We start from the raw sequence: 21,688 nt of genomic DNA on the forward strand, positions 1-21,688 counted from the left end.
ACTATGATAATGTCCTATGGACTTCTGGTCTTTCTCGCTTGTCCTTACGGGCATGTTCATTGAATGGTATCTGATTTTTTTCGGTTGTGCTATGGATCTGAACAGGACACTGGAACGGCACTTCTAGTTTTAATTGCTGACCTAAAAACCTTACCAGCTTAGCTAACTGTACTAAGAAAGCTCATGAGGACTGGGGCTTCAGTGTCAATACTTGATTGTTGTGTCATGTAGTAAGGTCTGTGAAGTAGGACAGTCTCTGTTTCTGTGGTTTTGCCACAACAGCTAACTGTGCTCTGAATGCAGTTGGGCATAGTCTAACTATGAAGCAGGCCCTAATTAATATAATTTAGGATTTGCCGATTTGTCATCTTTAGAAGTTATTCTGCTCTCAACAGTTAGATTCAAACGTGGGAATGTAATGTGTCTGCCTCCATATATGGTGGGCATGTGATGGGTGTATACATTTTTAGTACAACTATAATGGTAATATTACATCCTAAAAAATCATGAACAAACATAGGTATCTGCATCTGAAAATTAAAACCCTGCCTTTTTGTTTGTTTGTTTTCAGGAAATGTGGGCTTACATTTTTAAAACAAAACAAAAATCCAACAGGCTTTTCCTGAAAAAAAACGCTGGTATATCAGAGTTACAGGATCTAGGAGTGCTGAAACACAAACTGTGCCATTGCTGGAGATCTATCACTGTAGTTTAGTTTGTTGTCAAGACTATTTTATCGGTTTTAACCTGTCTAGAAATGTTACCTGAATGAATATCTGAAATTTCAAAATGAAAAAGTAATAAAAATGTAGATTTGGGATGTATTCCAAAATTCACTAGTCAGTAAGCCAAAATGGTGTTAATCAGTTTTCCTCCCAGAAGGGCATGTATGAATGGTGTCCTTCAAGCAAACATCTCACTGGGCTCTGTTTCCAAATCTCTTACAAGCTGCTGGTGGGAGCCAGTGCAACTGGATGCTTTCTTGTTGAACTTCAAAGTACGGATTTCTTTAGGCCATCCTTTGGCAGATGCAGGTTTCTGCAGAATGGGAAACTGCAGATCAAACATACTTCACAAAAAGTACCTGTTATCATTGTAGTCCTTAGCTGCTTGGAAGCCCTGGGACTGATTCCTCTGGACATATCATCTCCCCATCTCCTCCCAAAGAGAGTTATGGTCCCTTTGCACTAGTGTTTAAGAGCAGGATCAGCTTTCATAGGTAATAGGCCTCTCCCTGTGAAATAATTTAATAGCAAGTGCACTCCTCTCTGCACCTGAGAGCTCCAGGAGGTTTTCTGCCTTCCAGCAGCAGTGTCTCCTATAGCTCCCTGTGGTGCAATATGTCTCCACAATCCACACCCTCGCTCAGCATGACCAGTACCTAATAGGCACCATTGAGCCCCATTGCAATAGCATGTATTAGTGGCTTTAGTGTAAACTGCTTGCAAAAATCAGCCTAGATAAAATACCCAGATGTTTATGGTCAAAAGGTGTATTGGGAGCCAGTGAGGCAGCAAAGGCCTATTTGGAGTATGCGTTTCAAGACTTAACAAGACTAACATCTTTATGTACAAGTCTGTAAGGGCCTGACTAAATAGTGCTCTTTTCCTACCTGTTTTTTAGTTAGTTAAAAAGCAAGTTTTGACTTCCCGGTGGTGTGAAACAAGTGCGGTTTGGGCTTCACTTGTCAAATGCAACTGGAAGCATAACAAAGGGAATAATTGTTGAAAGAAAGGTGAATTTGGTCCCCTTTCTGGAACATGACACAAATCCGACACAACTCTTCCACAAATATGACGCTTTCAGATTTACCTGATCTGGTAAATCTAAAATCTAATCTGGTTTCTTAAGTGTTATCTTGGTGATGCAAACCAAACCCACTGCCCAGTTATACAGTGACTACAATTAGGGATGAAAAGAAAATCCAGCAAAAGTCAATGAACTTCCACAATTTTTTTCCTGACTTTTTGATGCTTGAGCATCAATGGTGCTTGAGCAGTACAGGAATGAAAGGAATGAAGCTGTATTTTGGAAAAAAAACCAAACACGCAGAGATAGAGGATGGCAGTACTGCTCTGCAGTGGTGTGGCAAGTTCAGCTTTCTCAGGAGCCTTTTCTTCATTCTGATCACTGAGTAGCATCCATAATAGTTTTATTCCCTTGGAGTTTCTGGTGATTTAATCCTGCTTTCTCACGGAGCACAAAAACATGTAGCACAATCTTTTGACTTTGGGAGGCAGCGAAGGGTGAATTCTGGGGAAATCAAGACCCATTCATGCTGGGTAAAAGGGTCTACCTCATGTTTTGGTTTTCTTAGGTACCCGACTTCAATTCATGAATCAAAATAATACATAATACTTTGTAAATTTATCTCCTGCTAAGTTAAGGAATGGCCAGAGACACCTTTGTATCCAGTACCATGGCGCACCAGCTGCATGGTATGCTGTGTGCAGGAATGTTTCCCTTGTAGGCTTTTGTGGTTTTGGGGGGTTAAGAGATGGATCCTGCATTTACCACTCAGTCTGCAGGTAGGGCATGTGCTGCTTTAACCATTTGCAGCTGATACAGGTCCATGTCTTGTGACATAATTTTAGGTGGCTTATTAGACTTATGATTGATGACAGCCAAAAGAGGATATACAGCTACTCACTGACATTCATGCTTGCCTTTTAAATTTCGTACTATGTGGCTCCAGATCTCTATTTTACACTCAGGCGCTCCAAGCCCCACATTAGTGCATCTCTTCCTCCTCCAAATTAAATTAATCCTTTAATTATACTAATATTTCAGTGGTGAGTTTTTAAACAAATTCTGCATTATTTGCCCTTTTTGTTCTCTTCCTGTGTTGTTTCCTTCTTAGTCAAACATTAGCAGTCCTTTCCACTGAAACTAAATTGTAAATATTCCCCTTGCCATTATGTCAGACCTTAGCTATTTCTTTATTTTTTCCTTCTTATTAAATTATGTTTACCTGAATACATCAGGTTCATTTCACCTAGGCAGGATGTCCCATTAAGCATGACAAGTAGAAGGTTGTGAGATTAATGCCCTTCTTGAGCCTGAATTAGCGTGTCAGCATCTTTTCAGACCTGGGACCAGGAAACATAGGAAGCATGCCATAATGGACCTTAGCCTTTAACTGAACTGCTCTAATATTATTCCTATAACAAGACTACTTTTAAAGAGGCTCATTATTGGCTTCATTAGATATGTTACTTGCATCAGTGGCTGTAGTTACTTGTATAATACGGAAGAGGTTAACATAGCGTATTTTTTATGTATTATATGGCATATAGCTTGAAGTAGCCAAAAGGTTTATGGCGATGTAATTGGTAGTTAGTGTGAAATTTGTAAGACAAATAGACAATACCTAGGGTAACCCCTATAATCCTCTCCTTTCAGTTTTTTACAGCCACCAAAGGGCCTCATTAAAACAGCAGTCAGCACCTTAGTGAAAAGATACAGTGCTTATAGTGCCCAAATGTGACAGAAAATCTGCATTTTGTAAATCTGACACCTTTGATAGATTATACAGTGTGAAGCCATTGCTTCTAAGCATTATGATAACGCTTAAGGTTCTCTTCTGAATCCAACCGTGCTATATTCACTGGATATAACAATGTGAAAAAGAGCTGGTTGAATAAAATAAAGCATGTGAGATGGAGAGGAGCCTTTTTTCCTTTTGATACAAAGCTCATCTCATGCAACAGGACTAACAGCTATGGTTGATATCCCTGGCTCTGCTTGTACTGAGGGGTATGGGCATATAAATATTGGCAAAATAGCTGTTTAATATATAGATGGAAAAGAAACTCTGCATACATTAACCAGTTTATGTGGCTGCTTTAAGGGAAGACGGTAGAGCAATGATGGTAATAAGATTTCTTTTTTTTCTCTTGTAGAGGCTGAATACTACCTTGCTTAAACTTGTGTAAACCCAAGTGGATTCCATCACCCTAAGTGAATCCTTTTGTCTCAGATTGCTGTAAATCTGGTGTAATACACTGGCTTACATGGGATTAAATGGACAGGCATAACAAAAATGAGAATCTGACCCAATGAGTTTAATTTATTCTTTCAACTTACTTATTGCAACAGTAAAACAAAAATTAACCCAATACCCAGAGCAGAGGCTTTGAGAACTGTGAGTGTATGAAAGCTCAGTTCTTGATAAGTAAGCTAGAAACTGTAGTTAGATATTTTAGTTACTTTAAACATATTTGGTGGAGTGAACTATTTGAAACTGAGTGAACATGAGTTGCTGTGGTTGATTAGTTCCAGCTATTTGTTCTAATCACTAAAAGCAAATTCAGATAGCCAGAGGTCCAAAGGAGTAATTATTGTCTTCACCTCGATTTAAGAAATGGGCTGAAGTGTTTGGAGCTGCAAAAAATTTAAAAACTTGCTAAAAATAAAAATGAAAACTATCACTTAGCTTCCATTACCTTCTTTGCAGCAGAGGAAGTTCTTCTGTATTTTTTGCTCAGGGGGATGGAATGTAGGTTGTAATGTTCACTTGGGCTCCAAATGTGACAGCTGTTTACCTCTTCATCTGGTAATTGAAAGATTTCCTTTTAAATTAGAGCTGCTGTAGACAAAGAGTGGATTAGAAGTTGCATTCAGTTCCCTTGAAAAAAATATAGCACTAATAATTCTGAAAAAGGTATTTGCAGCTTAGACCTTTGATCATTGCAGAAAACGTACCACAGTGTGCTGCAAAAATAGGAATGCAAACAAAAAAGGGGGAGGTTATATATATGAAAACCTTTTATTCCCTTTTGCATCAGGATGTGTTCCTGCCTATGGTAAATTTCCTGTTTAAAGGTGCATCAATCTCATAGTAGCAAGGACTAAGTAACATTGCTGAGGTGCTCACTAGTCAAGGAAATTTAATTTGGATTGCTGGAAAAACAAAAAAATGTCCAAGAAGTGAACATGAAAAGAACTTCTGAGCAAGAATTTTCACAATGTGGAATGTAAGCTTTTGGTGTTTTAAAAAAAGTGCAAGTCATAGATGCATTTGAATCCACTAACAAGATGGGAAATAACTGGAGTTTTGCTGATGATGAATTTGTGACAATAAGTATTCCGTTATGTAACATGAGACACTTCAACCTTTCTTCATAGTATTAGAATTGTAAAATCAGTGGCAATATCAGAAGTACTGAAAAATTTTCTAGTGCCCTTTAAAAAAAAAAAAAAAAACTGACTATATTATATTGACCCATGAGGTTGTTTTCTTCAATAACCTAATTCAGATGCAGCATCTTTCTGTTTTATTGTTGTTTTCCCAAGACTATTGTCACAACTACTTATTATTCTTTTTGTAAGTACTGAATTAAAAATGTAGAAAGGTGAAAGTTTTCTCTTCTCTTGATGATGTGGAGGAACTGTTTGTGCTTTCTGCTGCAGGAGGTTATCTTTCAAGTAACCTTTCAGGTGTCATCACCAAAGAAGTGACTCCCTTTTGATTATATTCCTTGTTTCTGAATTGTCCTGGTATTTTTCTTCCCCCAAATAATATAGTTATTAAAATACATACCTAAGAAAATTCCTGAAGAGTAACAAAAAGCCTTCTCTCTCTTGTTCAGTATTCGGCAATCACTAAACCAGACATAGGCACAGATTTTGGCTTGGAAGGAGATTAGGGCAGTGCGGGTGGAGGGGCTGTGCTAATCCCAGGTGGCAGACCTGAGGGTTGCTGGGCCTCCTTTCTCACCTGGGGAATTTTTTTTCTTATTAAATAACATAAAACTGACCCTGATACTTGCATAAAACTTAGTTTTGATTAAAAAAAAAATTAGTCCTTGTGAATTGTGGTCACTGATATAGAGCAAGAAGCAAATGTATGTACCAGTATTTCTCGTGGAGGATGATGCTGTGAAATCTAAAGGGCCTTATTTAATCTTGCATGAGGATACTCAGCAGCACATAACAGCGAATTGTCTCAGCCTGTGCACAGTAAAAGTGATTCAATTCTAAGCAGCAAAACAGAGGCTTGCTTAGGTGTGGATAATGTTGAAATCTGGACCAGCAAAAAGCCTTTCAAATGAACTTTTTTTCACCAAAGTCTAGGTTTTGAGCAATATGAATGCTTGCACTGCAAAACGAGCATTTCTGAGTATCGTGTCTGGGTTTTTTAATTCAGTGGATTATTCACATCTGTTAGGTGAGAATTGCAGAGTACTGAAATAATGTATTCTTGTGTTTTAGATCTATCACTGCCAAGGGCTACTGAATAGTAAGTATCAACATCTGTGTTACTACTTCTTTGAGTTTTCTGATTAAATATGTCTAAACATTTCAGCTCCTACTAGAAATAAAATTAAAGTAGTTTCAAGCCAGTTTGATGTAGGATTTCAGCGAAACATACTAACAGCAAACATTAGTTAGGGGACTGTACGTGCAATTAGCCCTAAATAACATTAACCCAGTGTTGCAATTTGTATCATTGAAAGGACATTAGACTCTTGAAATTGTAAATAATGGAGTAAATATAAATAAAGGTACCTGTATTTTGACAGTGATGTTCCACCTCTCGTTCCCTGCATGCACAAAAAACATTCAAATGCCTTTTCTTTCTCTGACAAAAATATTCATTAAAAACATTTCACTGTGCTGCCTTTTAATATAGCACAGGCATTCAACCTGCACAGGAAGCTTCCTGGAACCACACAAATACTGTGTAATTATCTTGTGGCTCCCTGCTGGCTGCTGCATATTCCAAGCACAAAGTGAGCAGCACATTTCTAGAGCCTGACTTCTGTCTTCATTGTCCCTGCTTGGAATATGAAGCTCCACTTCATTATAGCAGACCTGATCAAACTTGATAGATTTAGCCATTATTCTTGACTGTGTCAACTTTCTACAGCTTTTTTTTTTTTTTTCTTTTTTTCCTTGGGCTCTTTTGTTTTGCCACCCAGGGAATGCATCTTATTTCTAGGCGTGCTGCCTCTCTCTCTCTTTTTCTCTCTCACTCTATCTTTCTCCTTTCCCCCACCCCCCAAACAAACCAGGGTCTCAGCAAATAATGCTGCTTGTGCATCATGTGATTCAAGGAAAATAAGGCTTGCAATTTTTTTCTCAATTGTCCTTTATGGGTTTTATTGACTATTTTTTTTCAGTTTGTTTCTATAAAAAAAAAATTATACTGCAATATTGACATACAATACAGAAAAGCTTTGGAAATCCTTATTTTCTATTAGTGGTACAATAAATTTAGCATTGTGAGGATTTTTTTGTCTGTTTTATGACAACTTTCAAGTAGCACTTCAGAGTTCATTTTTTCAAGGATGATTCAGACAAATGTATCTTATCAAATTTTATAAATCATTACTTTGTTTACTTAACCTAGAGACATATTGCCACATTTTTCTTGCAAAAGGCATTAGATCATTCTTTGGGCAAATACAGATGTTAATACAACTGGTTTACCATAACAGATTGCTTTGTAGTTTTTGAGAGTTGCTATGCAACAATAGAGAAGTATGGTGCAGCTCTTACTGATTTTTAAAGTACTGGGTAAAATACAGAGCATTTTCATAGCTAACCTAATACAGATTCCTTAAATTGTCACAAAAGGTGTTAACCAATAGGTGAGAAATTTGCTCCCGAATTTATAAGGGTCAACTCATCTTTACTGTTACTAACGAACACGACGAACACAGCTTTGTAAGCTTTACATTTGATCTACGATATTTGTTATATTGGCATGTACGCATCACAAGCATAATAAATGTACAAAAGCATTGTAAGATTAATTTTGCTTATTAAATAACAATTAGAAATTGTTAAAACTTTAGAAAGAGATTAAGCTTCTTTCCTTTTGTTTCTCTCTTTGGTGCCAGATTAAAAGGTAAAGGATGTCTTATTTCCAACGAGTTTACCGAAAGATTCGTATTGAGGTATATTGTTTAGCAGCATTTAAGTACTGTTAGGAATTGGTATAACTTAAATTTAGTGTTATGCTTTTTAAATTAAAAAATCATTGTTTTTTAGAGTGGCATTTTCAGTCTCACCAAAAGCTTCTCGGCATCTTAAAATGTAAATTGCAGAGAAGCAACACAAAGGATAAAGAGAAGATTTTGAAGGCAATCACAGTGATCACTTAATTCAGTCTCTGCATATCCACTTGGCATAAGGTAATTAGAGTGCCACATTGCTGTAAAGACAGAAAGCTTAGGGTACCATTCTGACTCACCCAGACGATAATACATGATTAGAAGTCAGTGACAGATCACAACTGCTGAATGACCCACCAAGGTCTTATCAAGGGCAAATCGCATAATTAGCATGCACTTCGCTGGCAGAGGAGTACAGTGCTATTGTTCTGGCACAATCAAATTAGCCTAGCCAATGAGGTCACTGTTCCATGACCTTAGAGGCATTTTATATTTTATTTTTCTACCACATAATAATAATAATAAAAAAAAAAAATCTCCAAAACCAAAAAAAAACCCAGTCCACTTTGTGCTGAGGCTCTTGTGGACACGGAAAATATCTGTTAAGAAGGCATTTTTGGAATACATTCTGCTGACTCCTTAGTTCATCATGTGTGGAATAAAGGAGACGGCTAATGCAGTCTGACCCTGGGGGACACATATGTAATGGAGCCACTTTGACAGAAATTCAAGCATCTAGTGAGGCCTGGAACTCATTTGCCCTGAATGCATCCACAACATCATGCACATAACGGGGGAGGGGGAGCCTTCATGCAAACACAAAATCTTTCCTTCATTATGATAATTAGCACAATTATCTTGATTTGCTTATTTTAGCTGTATTTTCCCCAAGGTTTGGCTATTCTATTTGTCTCCCTACCATTCCTTCTGAATTAGGGCTCTTGGCTGAAAGCAAGAGTTGTTGGGGATGGTAGCCACCAACAACATCAGGCATGTCATCCGTGGAATGCTGTTGTGCTGTAGCAGTGCTGAAGCGTAATACCACTAAAACACACACAAAGAGCCTTTCCTTTCTCACCCTGGAAGACCTCTTATGGCCTTCCAGGCTCTGAAGTGCTCACCAATCTTGCGAAGAAATGGAAACTCCCTGTTCACAGCACAGGTGTCCAAAACTGCTAAAGCCATTAACTCTTATTTTTTAGTTAAATTTGGAGTTGTTGACATAAATGTGTTTTGGTTTGTATTTTTTGTTTCCTTTGGTCTCTAAATAGGAATACAACTCTGAATTTGAATTGCACGCTTGTTAATATGCATGGCATATGGGAAAGCCATTGTAAGTTTTAGGAATAGTGAGAAGGTAGCCTTTATTTGTATTCTCTTCCATTAGCCTGCACATATTTGGGCTGCATATCCCAACCTCTCCTGGATAATTGGATCAAAATGGTCTATAATGAATTGTCTCTGTCATGTCTGGGCCTCTGTCACTTTACGACTTTTTTTTTTTTTCTCTTTTTAAGGCTGGGTTAAGTTAACTCAAGGTAGGAACTCTAAAATGTTTATATTTCATGAATTTAAAGATGAGCTTTCATGTTCAGTCAGAAGGGAAATGAAAGCACAACATTCAAATGGCTCCCTTTCTTTCCAAGGGTTTGGTCCTAGGTCTTTTTTCAGATATGAGAGGTGTTACATGTGGTATTTGTGCATGACAGGCTCTCTTCAGCCCTCCTTCTCATTAATATTACATCATTACATACATTAATACTGTTAGTGACATCACGACAGTCATCACGAGAAGCCATAATGCTGTTACAAACAGAGTTTGTAAATGATAAATAATATATTTCCAGTGTATTACTAGGCATGAAAGTTTACCTTGGAGCCAGTTAAATTAAATAACTTGGCTTTGTACATACTTTGTGCTGCTGGTGCTGCAATGGTCACAGCCTTGTACAGCAGCTTTGTGATCCTTCCTTGTTCTCAAATACATTTTTATTGATAAACAAACAAAGGTTCTTTACTGACTTATGAGTTGTAGGTAAAATACAAGAATTTATTATAGAAAGGAGTTCAAATTAAATATCAGTGATTGAGGGTCTTCCCAAAGAATTCTGACAATACCTTCCATTTATTATAAATACCTAGGCTTAGTCTATGAAGTGTGTGCCATTGAAACTTTTCCTTGTCTGACAGAAAACTTATTTCTAAAGGTCTTGTTGATTGTGCAAACACAGGAACATTTTCTTTCCTTGAGAATTAATATTGACTGTGTATAGAGCGACAGCAGTACTCCATCTACCCACAAAATCATATAAACATATATAATTGCGCTGGAAATCTAATTTATTTTCTGGATACTTAGTGCATGTGATAACTTTTGTTTCACTGCATAAAATGATAAATTATATACAAAGAAGAAATTATGTTTGTTCTTGAACCAGAAAGGTATAGAAATATACATTTTGTAAATACAGACCTACATTTCCTAAAAGGCATTTATTTCTCTAATTTTGAAAATGTTTGTGTATTTGTGTATAGATGAATGTTGGTGTGTGGATGTTTACCTGTCTGTGTATAAATAAAATGAAAAACTGTCTTTGCATATACTGTGTGTGTAGTTGTATATATAAGCATATAATAATTCATAGTCCTGTAAGCTCTTGGTGGGCATTCCTGCCTCAGTCATTCAGCCCCCACCATGAAAGTCCCCTAACAAACAGGATTAAAATTCACTCCTTTCAACCATCCTAGGCATTTATTCCTTCCTTTTCATTGAGCTACATTTGTCTGATTTAACAAGATAAGATTTGAGTGCTGATGCAGCCCGTTGTTAATGCAGCAGCCACATCCACCATACCATCGACACTGTGCATCAGAGGGATGCATAAATCAGGTATTCAAAAAAAATTAGATATGCAGCACACCAGTTTTATAGTCCCAGCCTCAGAAATTGAAATGGCCCAGATTAATGTATTATATCTTACACACTGTCCGAGTGAATCAACTTTAATATATTGAACAGATTCGCAGAACAAGACTTCGTTATCTAAGGAGCACTCGGAAGAAGGAATTGACCTGAGGATTTGATTTGGTTCAGGTAGTTCATGTTGTACAGCAGCATTTGAATAGTTTCACATAAAAATAAAATTTGTATCAGAAATATTTCACATCATTCTGGGCTTGTTTATATTGAAGCTTTGCAGTGGGGCAATATTGCAGAAACAATGTCCAGCAAAAAGATGATTTTAACCTTTGCTTCACATGTGTCAGAACAATATAATGTAATTTTAATGCAAACTGCAGTTTCATAGCAGAGGCACTTCCACACACTGACTTTAACTAGTTTAGGTTTATACTGAAAATGAAAAGCCCATTGAATTTCATATATAATGGAAACACTACAGTTTACACCAGTCTGCTCCCAGAGTGTATGTTCTGTTTGAAGCTGTACAGGGAGAGGGTTTCTGCTGTATTCTCTATTGACAACCCATAAAATAACTTTACCTGTATAATCAAGGGCAGATGGATGTTAAGATGGGGGGAAGGTGTCCCTTCTTTTATTTTGAATTACCATTACGGTAGAATTTGGGTGGGCATTTGCTTATTGAAAATAAGACAAAACCCTGGTTGAGTTATAACGAAGTGTCAGAGGTGTGTGTTGAAGGGCTGTGAAACGTGTTTGCAGAGACAGACGTTTATTCTGCTTTTTCCTTTCTCTGAACTATTTGCTTACTGGATAATTTGTTAGTACTTAAGAGCAGATGTATTAAGTGAGTGAGTTTGTAGCTCCCCTTAGTTGTTCCCTTCGATGTTCCCTTCGAAAGGTTTTTACTGGGGAAAAGAGTCACCTTGTGCTGAAGTGTAAGGAGAAAGTCGGCTGGGTACAGTCCTGCATTTCCACTGAAAGCTGTTCTTGGTGGGGATGTATGTGAAGGGAAATGATAGCTTAGCACTTCTTCACACTTTCAATAACGAGTGATTAGAAAATGCTTACACCTGTAATTGGGCTGTGCTAATTAGTACTGACAAGAAATTCCATGTTCTGAGTGCCTACTAGGTACCTTGAAGAGCATTGGGCAGATTTTCTTGGCATTTGCGCTCCTAGAGATGCAAAAGATGCCGAATGGGATTTAAAAATGTAGGCTTCTAACTGAGCTTGAAATCAGTAAGAGTTAGTTTTATTTTCAGCACCTAAAATATGGTCTGCGAAGACTAGCGTCTTTTAAGCCTGCCCTTTTAGAACATTTTATGTGAACCTATTTGTGCTGTTTACAAGATAGATATTTAAACAGGTAGGAGTAGACTGCAGCTCATCTAATGTTATTATACAATAGCGTAGATGATGGAAAACCTCTCGAAGTCTGGAATAAGGAGACAAAAATGTTGTTGAATTACCCCACAGGAAAGTAATTAACAGTACAGGGAGCAGCCAGGTCTTTTAGGCTGGGCAGTGGTTTGGGCTAATGCAATGGTACGGTGAACACAAAGAGGAGCTGGAGAAGATGATGAAGGTATTTTTTAAGTTGTTTGAGTTTCTGTGAGGCTGTTCTAGGCACTGGACAACTTGCATGTTTTTCACTTTGTCCAGAAGACACAAGCCAGTTTATTTATGCTGTAATTTACACAGAGAGAAATTTTAATAAATGTGTTGTCTTTTTTAACTTGAAGGCAGTATAATAGCAAATTAGGGCAGGGTAGTGTTCCTTTTCAACATACAAAACCTCCCTGCCCTCTCCATTCTTGCCTCAGACACTGTGTATGAATTATGGGTCTTTCTTCATTAGGCCTGGTCAGACTTTGTCTGTTATACTGATATAAATGAGAGATACTATTATGAAATTAGCGTTTATTGTGTGCTGCCAGATAGGATGATTTTTTAGGAAAAACTTGGGGTTAAGCAGTCTTGAAGAGAAATCTTCGTTTATCAACAAATTCACCAACTTCTTGTGTGTAAATAAACGTGTGTAATTAACATTAAAGTTGCACAGGAATCCCAAGTTAAAATGTCATTTTAAGATCTGTTTCTATTTATCATTTGTTCTGAAAGATCCAGCTCTTTTGCTCAGTCTGTTCTTCTTGAGTGTTGAGACTCAGTACAAGCCATTCATTTTCATCAAATGGTCTAGATGTATGCTTAGGTTCTTTAGTGAGCAGGAAGGACTGAAGTGTGTACTTCATTGCTTTGTTGACCTCGTAGCTGAATCATCCTAGCTTTTCTTATGCAAAGGCCTGTCTGACTAGCTCCCTTTAAAACTTCTCTTCTTTTTTTTTTCTTGTTAATTCATACACTTTTTTTTTTTCCACTAAGAAAATCACAAATCATCTATTTTACAAAATTGTATTATAAACTTGTAAATCAGTATGAGTGGAAATATCCAGTAGAATTCACGCCACTGTTATACCATTCAGACAATTAGGAGAACGTTTTAAAACCAAGTCACAGTTATTCCAATGCATTAAGTATAAGTCTTTAATGTTGCAGAGTCTGTGTCTTCCATCTGTTCCATCAATTAAACCGTACGTTGATCTATGAAGTTATTAGCACCAGTCCAAGCTCCAAAATAGATCTGTTTTACCACCAAAGGAAATCCTACATTTAGCAGGAACAGTGATGCAACTTCTATTACAGACCTTAAAAACATAATTTTCTGTATTTCTATATGCTTCTCTTTCATTACAAAATTATATCCAAGCATTGTGTGTGCTAGCAAAGAGAATCAGAAAAAAGTTGGGGTGGTCTGTCCTGTTGTGAGGGTACCTGGACTTTTGTGGATAAACAGTCACCAGAGAAATAGCTGATATAATTGCAGTTCCTTTTTCCTGGTTAAATTGGGAGTCTCCTTGGCTGTTTCTGTCATCTCCAAGTACAAGAGTTAAGAGGGAGCCCAGGAAGTTTCAGCTGATTAAGAGAGTATCATCAGCTTTAAAACAACCCCATTGCTTAGGGAAAAAGGTGATAGTGGTACTAATATTACTGACTTAAAACAAGTCCGAAGCTCCTTTGAAAGTAGATTTTCTGCTGGTCAGTGGGGTGCAAACAAAGTTTTTTGTGTAGGCATCCAGGGAAACCTGCAAGTGTCATCTTTGTCAGTTATAAGGAGATCTTAGAGGCTGTTTGTTAGGTCAAGGGGTTAATTCTATGTAACTGAGAGGGTTCTTGTTCTGGCACTTCAGGCTCAGTCTTGAGGTGCCGCTAGTTATGCAGTCCCTGAGTTGTTTTGAACTATAATGCAACTGGAATCCATTGAGTTACGGAAGGGTAGAAAATGTAGGAAAGAGATTAACTGTATTCTTGCAGACGGGCTTTGTTGACCTGATGGGCAATCTTTTTCCATTAAGATGAAATTTCTACCTGGTTTCTCATTTAATTAAAATATGTGAATGTACAGGTAATAAGATTTACAAAAAAAGAAAACTGTGGATGAGAAGAAGAGACAAGACTTTGTCAGAAGGCACACTTCCTTTAAATTACAAATGGCAATAGTTTCCTGTTGTCCGTTTTGCCCACTAGGTCTCTTGTCACTGCAGCTACCTCTACTGAGTTTTCGAAAGTGTGGATAGTTATGACAATAGACACATCTCCAGCTGTAGGTAACGGAGCAGTTATTGGTGTTGGCACGGTCTTAGAAATTTCCTTTTGACAATAGGCTTGATCTCTTTATAATGGATTGAACTTTAACTGAGTGACTTTCATCCAGACACCCATTTCTTCCCAAGACTAGGAAAGTGAAGAATTGCTCTAAGCATAGGGAAAGGCACGTTGATAATAATATGGCAAGTGTCCCTTTCAGGGTTGTCAAACAAGATGGGTGACAAGGTTATCTTTGTTGGGTCAGAAAGCAGAAATATCTTGACAAGAAAGAGCATTACAGTGCTTTGAGGACTCTGCAACAGGAAGAAGCAGAAGCGTTACCAAATAGCCCTTTTCATGGTGTAGTGAATAAGCTGTCCCTTTGCCTTATTAAATTCCTTCCCAAGTTGTGGACTTCTAAGTCTTTCAGTATGAGCTTGTCTTCAACCATGCTTTTATCTTGGCTAGGTGTTTGTGCTTGACACAGATATAAAATTTCATAAAATGACTCTACAGGTCATTTTTTTTTCAAGCAATATTGTCCGTGTCTTTCCTTACAGATTCCTTTATCAAAGTTTGAGATTTTTGTGCAAAGTTAGCTCTTGCTCCTGTTTTAGTATTAGGCTCCTGGAATCTCATTCTCTCTGTTTACTGTTGGAGAACTCCTTCTTTCACTTTTCTTGTCCAATTCTTCTCAAACACGATAGGTTTCCTAAGGTTGTAGTCCCAAAGCATTCTAAATGGTCAAGAGAGGATTCAACTGCCTCTCCAATCATCCTTTTTCTGTTGTAAAACGTGCACCAGTTAGTGGGCAATTTAGAGCACCCTCAGTTTCCTGTGTATTACAACTTGGAAGTATGTCTTGATGTATATTATTACTGCAAATAATGGACTTGATGTCACTTTCTTGGCTTTCATTCTCTGGGATGACATAGGGAGTCAATAGTTCCTATTAGCTGTAGGTAGTTTTATTTACATCTGTGATATATATATCTATATGTATGTTACTAAAGGTAAGCATCTCGTAAAATAACATTCTTTATGCATGACTAACCTTTCTTGGAAAGAGAGCAAAATAAAAGCCTCAGTCTGCCACACTACCTGTTGCTTTCACATTTTGGATTTGAATCTAACCTGTGCTACCTCTGCTTCTCTCTTACATATAACACTGGAGGACAGAAACTGGGACAAAAGTGTAGAGTTCTGAGAAAGTTAGTGGCAGGCTGAAGAGTTCCAAATGGATACCCTGTTCATGGTATGCTGCATAGCAGGACACTGGTATCAAAAGCTTGTTTGTGGGATAAGTATTTGAAGGGAAGATATCATTACCTGCATTCCTTGAGGTAAAGGAAAGACAGTGCAGCGATACCACTATTGGAGGTGCCCAAAACCTAACAAGTGCAACTGGTTAGACTTAAGCAATCCTTTTCAAAATTGTTTTTATGAAACATATATGGCAATAAAAAGATCTTAGTATTATAGATTTAATATTCATCTTTTGATGTAACAAGTAAATTGTAGTTCAGATAACTCTTGATTGTTCAGTAAAGGTGCTTGTACAGATACATACTCTTAATGAGAGCGAATGTACTTCTGAACTTTTCCTTAAATTTCATATTTTTTTCTTTTTTAAAAAATGATTCTGTGAACAAATGACCATATTTTAGAGACAGCTGAGTATTGGTGAGGTATGATCTTTCCCCATTCTGCTGGTTTTGGCTGGGATAGTGTTAATTTTCTTCATAGTGGCTAGTATGGGGCTATGGTTTGGATTTGCTTTGGAAATAGTGATGAATAACACAGGGATCTTTTCCTTATCACTAAGCAGTGCTTACACAGAGTCAAAGCCTTTTCTGCTTCTCACACCACCCTACCAATGAGTAGGCTGGGGGTGCACAAGGAGCTGGGGGGCAACGCAGCAGGGACAGCTGACTGACTGACCGAAGGGATATTCCATATCATAAGAAGAAGGAAAGGGGAACATTCAAAGTTATAGCATTTATCTTCCCGAGTAATGGTTTTGCGTGATGGAAACCTGCTTTCCTGGAGACAGCTGGACACCTGCCTGCCGAAAGCAAGCAGTGAATTCATTCCTGGTTTTGCTTTGCTTGCATGCTCAGCTTTTGTTTCTCCCATTAAACTGTCTTTTTCTCAACCCATGAGTTTTCTCACTCTTACCCTTCCACTACTCTCTCTCATCCCACTGTGGAAGAGTTAGCGAGTGACTGTGTGGTGCTTAGTTGTCGCCTGGGGTTAAACCGTGACACAGGTTTCCTTACAACACTGACCACAAAGCAGGTGGTCAGAAAGTAGGGACAAAAAATATAGGTCCACATTCCATTTCAAGTTCTAGACTATTCCCCCCCCCCTTGCATTTATATGTGAAATGAAAATGTGGAATGATAATCTGAACTTAAAAGCTTTGAAAACCTGTGTAACTTATTCCATGACTACTGTTGAGCTTTTTTTTTTTTACATCTGCACTTTTAATTTCTTAAATGGAACCTTATCAATCTGTCTTTAAGAACACCTCTAGTAGAAAAATCCAAAGCTCTTACTTATCAAGCCTAATTTCTTAAGTTCTTTATGACATTTACTAGAGGAGATAATTCAATTAAATCATTTTAAAAAAATAAGAAATGTGCCTGGGATGTATGGAATATCAAAACATCTGGTTCTGAGATTTTGCAGTGATTTCTGCAGTGCTTTGAAGGATATCATCTAATGATCTGAATAGTCATTCTCAAAATATTCATTACTTAAATGGTTAGAACCCTTCTTGAAATGTTTTCAGTGCAGGAGTAAAAGTCACAGAAACTCAGGGACAATAGAGAGTTAATCAGGAAGATGAAGCTGATAAAGTGCCAACACCTACACTGTGCCTACTGTGTTGGAAACTTTCAGCCCCTTGTAGTCAACTGTGAACCACTGCCTTGTCACAAGGCAGATTATCTAAAATAGGCCAAGTGAAAAGTGGCCTGAAAAATAATTCTGTCCATAAAGAGACCTCTTTAAGGTATCTGGTTTAGATGTGGGTTTGCAGAGGATGGTTGTTGCCTGAAGGGAGAGGAATCCTACATCTTCAGTTAGGATTCATGCTGATGGGATTCAGTTGGTGAGTAGAGAGAAAGGTAGATAATACACTGTGTGAGTAAAGCATGGTTCAGAACAGTGTGTTATTTTATGCTGTGGTTCAAGACGTTGTAAAAGTGGCAGTGCCTACACACACCAAGATCTGGTGCAACTTGCACTGTGTTGGCGATTGGTGGTTCAGAGGAGGAAGTAAGATGAATTTTATACTGATTTAAAAACCGACTTAGTTGGAAGGGGGACCAGCATAGGCAGAACAAGAGCTTTTTTTGCTGGAGGACGTAATTTTTCAGGTTTACAGAAAAGATAGTTTGGTGTGGTGACATTATTACTGCGGTACCCAAGCAGGTTAGCATATAAGATTAGCGTTCCTGCAGAGAATTCTGACCTAGCTGTCATTCACCCTTCAAGCGAGGTGAGGACAAAGCATTTTAAAGTTGCAAAGAAAGAAAGGGGAAACCCTGTTACAACTCCCAGCTATGCCTTTGGGGAAAGCACTTTTCATTATTTCTTGATGCTTTTTAGGATTTTATACCATGTCATTCACTGTTTTGTGGATAAATATTTAAGTGTATATCCACCATTACTTCTGTCTTCCAAATACTGACTCTTTCAGCAAAGTTCAGAGTATATCTTTATGTCACATTTAAGAAGGAATATTTCCCGCCCACTCCCAAGTGTTTATGAGAGCTCTTGGCTTTAGGGAACCTCAATGGTGCTTTTAGAGCATGAGTTACTTTGTTATATCTATTTTATAACACTGAATAAAATCTCCAGCACAGTTCTCCAGGCTTTTAACCTGCCTGACACTGGTGTGAGTAGGGACTGTACGGTACCTACGCTTAACTGCTGTGCTTGAGTCTTTAAGTTATAAAATAGTTTGTTTGCTTCTGTCAAAGATACAATATTATGACAAATATTGTCAAAGATACAATATTATATCAAATGTAGATATGAAGCTTAGCTTAGGTTCATAATTTAGTACCATTTCTTTTATTATTTATAATCTCATCAAAGGATAGTATATACTAAGTGGGGTAAAGATCATCCCTCCATGATTTAGGTAGTTTAGGTAGGCAGGACGTACTTGTGGCAGCTTGGGTAACAACAGCAAGGTAGTAATAGTAGAGCGACATTAAGCACAGGCTAAACCTGAAAAGCTTTATCCAGCCCATTAAATTATTTTTTTCTTACTATGTTGAATGTTGTACTGCTATAGCCCCATTGTCTTATACGAGTGACAGGTATCCTTTTGAGTATCTCTCTCTCTCTCAGTGTTTATAGGTGTTTAATCATTAGGAATGTATTGAGGAACAAATTAGAACAACCTAGATTATATGGTTGTTGTTACTAAACAAATTCCACTGATTTCCTTAAGACATGCAGCAATTTGAACAAATAACATCATATTCCAAAACAGTGTGTCATTTTCCTACACTTCAGCTACAATGAGATATGAGTTTAAGCAAAAAGAATGGGGAAAGAATGGTGATATGTCCAAGAAAATCATGATATTAATAATGTAGCATATGATCAAGAGAACACAAATACTATCCAATACGTATGCTAGTGATTTGATTGGTGTGAGTGAAGTGCATATTTCAAGTTTTCATATTTGCATGTCCTGTCACTTTATGTTCAGAGATTTTGATAGTAAATAAAGCTGCAGCAAAATTTAATACGAATGTAAATCTGGATATGGCAGCTTTGCAGTGATTTTGAAAAGCAAAGTTCTTAAGATAGTGCTTCCCAAATTAACATTTATAACCAAAGAGGTTTTGTGCACAAATTCTAAATTTCTGTTAAGGGACAGCCATATAGTTAATACACTTAATTTAGCAGAAGTCAGTAATAATCATCTTTAAATCTGTAAATGGTAAAAATGTATAGTGTAAGGCTACTAAGTATCAGAAGAGAGTTCTCTGTCAAGTGTTAATGATAAACCTGCTGCATGTAAAAGCTACAGAAGGACAGTGCCTCTTTAACAGGGACTACTATTTGTGCTTCGTGGAGCTTTGCCGTATTAGTAAAGCAGCATGAAAGAGTTGATTTTCATTTTATGTTGTGCTTCTGAGGCATTAACATGATGTTCTAACACTTGTAAATGAATACAGCTCTTGCCTAATCTGTCATTTTAATGCCTTATAGATTTGATTTCACTCTGTGTTGTACCAGATTCTCAATAATAATAATCAACTGTTTTGTTGTTCTCTTGCAGAAATTAAATTTCTGTAGTGAGTGTGCAACTAATAAAAGATGTTGCTTGAGGAAACAAAAAATAAATATGATGAATCATAAAAGTTGTATGTAGGGGGTTGCTCATATATGAAAGACAATTACCGAACCAGTGGTAAATTCATCTGATTCTCATATTGTCAACAGCTTAATAACTCTCACAAATGGTTTAACTGTAGTAGCTTTGTCCATATTGCTGTCTGTAATCACAAATGTGAACTCCGTAGACACTGAAGTATATAAGATCTGTGTGTGTGTATATATATATTTAGTATTTTAAAAGGCTGTTGACATTATCATGCTACGATCTTTTCTGAAGCTGAGAAACTCTACTGTATTAACTTTGCCACTTCTGTAACTCTCACCATTTTTTGCCAAGTGGTAAAGTTAGCCAACTGGTAAAGCACCATAGTGGGAATTTCAGTAGTCGGGTTAGCGGAGAAGGTTTCAGTGCGTTGGTTGAACAGTCACCCTCATGTAGAGTACAAGAATGCAGTGTTTTTAACAGTTATCTAGCAGACAGCCCTAGCTGGCTAAATACTCAGAAGTTTATTTGTAGACATTTTTAAACATGACTTCCATGAATATTCAATATAGGCTAACCTTTGGCTTCACCCCTGAAAAAAGCAGAGACAAAGAAAAGCGGGATAAAAAAGTTCTCATACAGATTCATGCCTCTGAGATGATTCTCTTGGATTTTGTTGAGGTCTCCTTATTCTTTAGGAAACACAGTTCAGTAGAAAATAATCTGTTTGACTGTAGGGGGGTATATAGATCAGATTTTGGAATCAAACAGCTGTAATATCAGGTACAATTTACTGCCTGACATCCACTGTTTTCTCCCTGAGGGATTAGAAACACGGGTGAAAGGTAACTATACCATCAACTTCATATTTTAAATCCTTCCTTTCTTAATGTGAGTGGCTATGAACAGAATAAGGCAACAGGGAAACCAGGCTTTTAACCTGCATAATATGTGTATAAAAGAGAACACTTACTTGTTGGTGTACCTGCTACTAGTGTCACCTCATCTTTTGGCTCCTACTTGGCAATGTGGTGGCTAGTTTTACTTTCAAGTAGTCAAGAGTACTGTAATTTCTTCTCTTCGCTGAAGCACATGCAAAAGGATACAAATGATCTTTCATTGGAGATCAGGGGAGTTGATAAGGATATATAAGGCTCAGTTTTGCTTCAAACAGTGCCCATCAGGCGTCAGAATGAAATAACAAAAGTTCCCAAACAGCTCTCTTTTATTTTCACAGGAACCACTGGATACCCAGCACTTTAAAAAACTTTTTTTTGCCCACAAAAGGAGCTTGAGCTCCTCAAAATAAATATCTGCTGAGATTGAGTACCTCTGGGGATGTGAGCTATCAGCTTCAATCTTACCTGTGATACTGCAGCAAGGAGGATCATTAAGCAGAGAATCATTCCAAAACCGTTTATATTTCTATTGCCAATTTCTATTTGAACCCAAATCCAGTGTTCTTGATGAAGATAGAGCTACCCAGGGAAACAACTTCTTCTGTACTGTAATACAGAGTATGGACTTGTGTCTGTAAGTGTCACCACCATGTAGCCTTATCCTGTCTCTTAGCAATCCTAACAGTAGCTGCAGATAGTTTGTTTGCACTTTTTCTTGGTTCTTGATCAGACTTTCCTAGGAAACACAAGGAAAAAAATCTGGAGATTGTATTGTCTCATGGAAAAGATCGTATTTGTTGACGATTTTGAATTTGGATACAAATAGGGAAACAGTTTACAGAAATTACATAATTTTTAGTTCAGTGCTAAATGACATATGATGCCATTATATTTATTGCTTTATGTTGGTACAGACCTAGTGCTGCATGTAGGTATGCCTGCCCAAAGGAGAGGCGTAGGCCAAAGCACC

General features: G+C 37.4%; 1 long non-coding RNA gene across 17 annotated transcripts in view; it reads left to right on the forward strand.

Moving 5' to 3' along the window:
- LOC128851802 (uncharacterized) overlaps nucleotides 1–21,688 on the forward strand; it is a 512,727-nt gene that overhangs the window by 258,468 nt on the left and 232,571 nt on the right. For 3 of the 17 annotated variants that reach the window (XR_008449259.1, XR_008449269.1, XR_008449262.1), the window contains exon 3: nucleotides 6,214–6,241. The exons of the other annotated variants lie outside the window; for them this stretch is intronic. This is a non-coding gene — a long non-coding RNA (uncharacterized LOC128851802). The remainder of the gene's footprint in view (nucleotides 1–6,213; nucleotides 6,242–21,688) is intronic. 17 annotated transcript variants of the gene reach the window in all.

The sequence above is a fragment of the Cuculus canorus genome, chromosome 3 (genome assembly GCF_017976375.1).
Source record: "Cuculus canorus isolate bCucCan1 chromosome 3, bCucCan1.pri, whole genome shotgun sequence".
NCBI classification, from domain to species: domain Eukaryota; kingdom Metazoa; phylum Chordata; class Aves; order Cuculiformes; family Cuculidae; genus Cuculus; species Cuculus canorus.